Below are 4,023 nucleotides of genomic sequence, written 5' to 3'. Positions count from 1 at the left end.
GGAATGCCGGCGCGCCGCCAAAGCCTTCCTCAAGGTACTGGTGGGCGGACTGCGCCTGCGCGGCTCTTCGGGCCCACTCTGCGCCTGCGCGGATCTCCCCGCCTTAGCGCCCGCGCCTGCGCAGCATCCTGGCCCCGCCCCTCCGCCGGCTCTCCTCCTCTCCCCTCTGCGCCTGCGCGACTCTCTGAGCTGGGGAGAACTTGCCAGCGCGCTTTTGGGGCTTTTCCTGCACCTGCGCACTGTAGTGTCGCTCCTGCTCGGACCACTCGCCTCCTGCGCCTGCGCACCACTCCATCACTTGCGTACCATTACTTTTTTTCTTTTTGAGAGGTTTTTGCTATAGGGCGTGTGCGCTCGCTGCAATCCCTTCTCCTCCATTCTCCTCTCAGGATCTTGGGCGGGCACGCACGCACACGCGCCCGGCGTGAGTTTAAGCCGCCAGGTCCGGGACTTGAACCATGGTTGGCTACATGGGAGTTCAGCGACATAGCCATTACACTAACTGATGGTCCCTACTTTTTTTTTTTAAAGAGAGGTTTTTGCGAGACCAGCAGATGCCATAATGGTTACGTCGCTGGACTCCCACTTAGTGTGACTGGTCTGTTCGAGTCCCAGACCTGGCAGTTTAAATTTATGCCGGGCACGTGTTCCTGTGTGCCTGGAATTCCAAGAGGAGAATGGAGGAGAAGGGATTGCGGTGTGGCCACCCCTAGGGGGTGATATCTCCCTTTCTGTCTCTCCGTCTCTCTCTTTCTGGGAAGCATACATGCCCTTTTGCTATAGAGCGTGTGCGCTCTCTGGAAAGACGGAGACAGAAAGCAAGAAATCACCCCGCTCTAGGGGGATGGCCACACCGCAATCCTTTCTCCTCCATCTTCCTCTTGGGATCTTGGCCACACACACACACAGGTGCCTGGCGTGAGTTTAAGCCACAGGTCTGGGACTTGAACTGCCATGGACTAGCGGGAGTCCAGCGATGTAACCATTAACACCACCTGCTGGTCCAGTTACCTCCCTTCTGTGTGCCATATGTGTTTTCTCTGTGTTTCTGTTCTAGTGTTTTCTCTGAGGCTTTCCTAGATCCAGAGGCTAAGAGCTGGAGACCCTCAGTTTGAATCTCCAGCCCGCCAGTAATCAAGTTTTCTTGCACGAATTACTATGCCTCTCCCTGCCTCAGTTTCCCATATGTAAAAGGAAGATTTCAGGGACAAGCCGATGGCGTAATTGTTATGTTGCTAGATTTCCATGTAGCCAACTGTGGTTCAAGTCCTGAACCTGGTGGCTTGAAATTCATGCTGGGCACAAGTGCTTGTGTGCATGCATTTAATTGTATTTGTTATTATTTTTTAATTTGACCTGAGAGAGAGAGCGAAAGAGAAAGAGAGGAAGCCAGCCACAAGGTCCGGGATTCAAACTGCAGTCAGCCACATTGGAATCCAGCACCTTTAACCACCATGCCACTTGCCAGACCCAATAAATAATTATTTTTTAAAAAGACAAGTGTTATTTGTTAGTGTACAGATGGTTTCATGAATGCTTTATCAAATTATGAAAGTTCAAGTACAATAATGTTTGCAGGCTATCAATGATAGTGTGTCTTATTTCTAATGAAAAATTAATTAAAAATATAAATATATAAATAATCGTATAGGGGGCCAGCAGGTGGCGTGGTGGTTAAGGGTGCTGGACTCTCACATGGCCAACTGTGGTTTGTGTCCCGGACCTGGCGGCTGGCTTTCTCACTTTCTCTCTTCTCTCACTCTGTCCCTCTCTGGTCAAATTTAAATAAATAAATAAAGTTAAATAAATAACTTTTCGAAAAATAAAACACTACAGTATAACCTGAGCCCACAGACTTGGTTAAGGATTCAGTGCAGCGACACATCAGATAGCTCTGGCAAACACCAGTATGGCATGAGTCTTAGCTATTACTCCTTTTTTTCAATTGTATTTATTAGTATTACTTTTTAAGTTTGACCAGAGAGAGATACAGAGAGAGAGAGGAAAGGGAAAGTGAGAAAGCAAACCACCAGGACCAGGGTTCAAACTGCAGTCAGCCATGTGGGAGTCCAGTGCCTTAACCACTACACCACCTGCTGGTCCCTAGCTATTATTCTTTTTAAAAAAAATAATTTTTAAAGAATTATTTAGTTTATTTGCTATTATTACCTTTTTTTTTTTTATTTGAGCAGAGAGAAAGAGAGAGAGAAAGAGAAAATGAGAGAGCAAGCCACCAAGTCCAGACTCAAACCATGTTGGGCCATGTGGGATTCCGGCACCTTGACCACTGAGCCACCTGCTGGCCCCCCAGCTGTTCTTCAGCTTGTTATCAGTAGTGGCTCTCGCCCAATGGCATTTCCTTAGCAAGGTCTTTCCCCACCACTTAGTGTCCTAACCCTCCCCCCTCTCCACCACAGCCTCTTTTTAAAATTTCTGCCCAGCCTTCACCCTCACCTGGGACCATGGTAGTTTTTTTGTTAGGTGGGTCAGTTCCACGAGGGCAAGAATTCAGCCTGCCTCACTCCAGTGCAGAAATCCTCTCCTTTGTTCAACGAATGGGTGTCCACGTTCAGATCAGGACAGGGGATACACTGTCAAACGGCGCGTTTCAGCCTCATAAGCAAGTAACTCACGCAGCAGACAGGCCATGGCCAGTCCACCAGAAAGAGCAGGCAAGGTAACCAGAGCCAGGAGCAGGGGTTAAACTTTTTACATACGGAGACCAGCAGGTGGCATAGTGGTTAAGACGCTGGATTCCCACATGGCCAACTGCCCTGGTGGCTTGAAACTCAACGCTGGGCACATGTGCATGCATGCCCAACATCCCAAGAAGAGAATAGAGAAGAAGGGATTGTGATGTGGCCATCCTCCCACCCCCAACAACTGAGGGGCGATGTCTTGCGGTCTGTCTCTGTCTCCCAGCAAGTGTATGTATCCTAAACTAAAAATATCTCAAAACACACACACACACACACACACACATTAAATATGGGACCAGCAGTTGGCGTAATGGCTATGTCGCAGGACTCCCATGTAATCGACTGCAGTTTGAGTCCCAGACCTGGTGGCTTAAACTCACGCCGGGCGCGTGTGCGTGCGTGCCCAAGATCCCAAGAGGAGAATGGAGGAGAAGGGATTGCAGTGTGGCCATCCCCCTGGGGGGTGATTTCTCACTTTCTGTCTCTATGTCTCTCTCTGTCTGGCGAGCACACATGCCCTATAGCAAAAACCTCTCAAAAAAAAAAAAAAAAGAATGATTTTAATTAATTAACTAATTTTAATTTGACCAGAGAGGGACAAAGCGAGAGAGAGAGAGAGAGAAAGTAAGAAAGCAAGACACCAGGGCCAGAACTCTAACCACGGCTGGCCACGTGGGAGTCCAGCGCCCCTAACCAGCATACCACCTGCCGGCCCCAAGATGACGATCATTTGAGCCAAGATGGTAACAGGGAGGAGGAAACTGACCCAATTTGAAAGGCAGAGCCGAATTCCCTGACGGATTGAGTGTCTCCGAGAATGAAGGGCTGAGATGCCTATCTTGGGCAACTTGAAAGATGGAGGTGCTGTTGCCCAAGATGGCGGAAGGCTGGAGGGGAGAGTGGAGGCTTGGAGGCGTGGGAAGAGGGTAATGCTGGCAATTCATTCTCTTTGGGCTGTGTGGATTTTTTTTGGGGGGGGAGTCTTTTTATTTTATTATTTCATTTAAGAAATATTTAATTTGATTTATGTATTATTCTTTTCTAGTTTAGCCAGAGAGACAAGAGAGAGAGAAAGCAAGCCTCCAGGTCTGGGACTTGATCCATGGCCAGCCATGTGGGAGTCCAGAGCCTTAACCACCACGCCACCTGCCAGTCCCAGGGATGGGTGATCTTATCAGAGGACAAAATAGGGCAAATGACCAGCAGAAGAAAAAGGGGTCCAGGGACCGGCAGGTGGTGGTTAAGGCACTAGACACTCCCACATGGCCAACCACGGTTTGAGTCCCAGACCTGGTGGCTTGCTTTCTCACTTTCCCTCTCTCTG

At 49.0% G+C, this 4,023-nt stretch overlaps 1 protein-coding gene across 1 annotated transcript in view; it reads left to right on the top strand.

Annotated features, from left to right (window-relative positions):
• Positions 1–6: 6 nt before the first annotated feature.
• Positions 7–4,023, top strand: part of LOC102474268 (long-chain-fatty-acid--CoA ligase ACSBG2-like) — a 21,266-nt gene continuing 17,249 nt past the window's right edge. The window contains exon 1 of the mRNA XM_006170290.3: positions 7–34. The gene's annotated coding sequence lies outside the window, so the exon portion shown is untranslated. The remainder of the gene's footprint in view (positions 35–4,023) is intronic.

This window comes from Tupaia chinensis, unplaced genomic scaffold, assembly GCF_000334495.1.
Source record: "Tupaia chinensis unplaced genomic scaffold, TupChi_1.0 Scaffold148210_1, whole genome shotgun sequence".
Lineage (NCBI taxonomy): Eukaryota > Metazoa > Chordata > Mammalia > Scandentia > Tupaiidae > Tupaia > Tupaia belangeri.
Note: the sequence above shows the minus strand (reverse complement) of the source record. Positions and strands in the feature narration are given on the sequence as shown.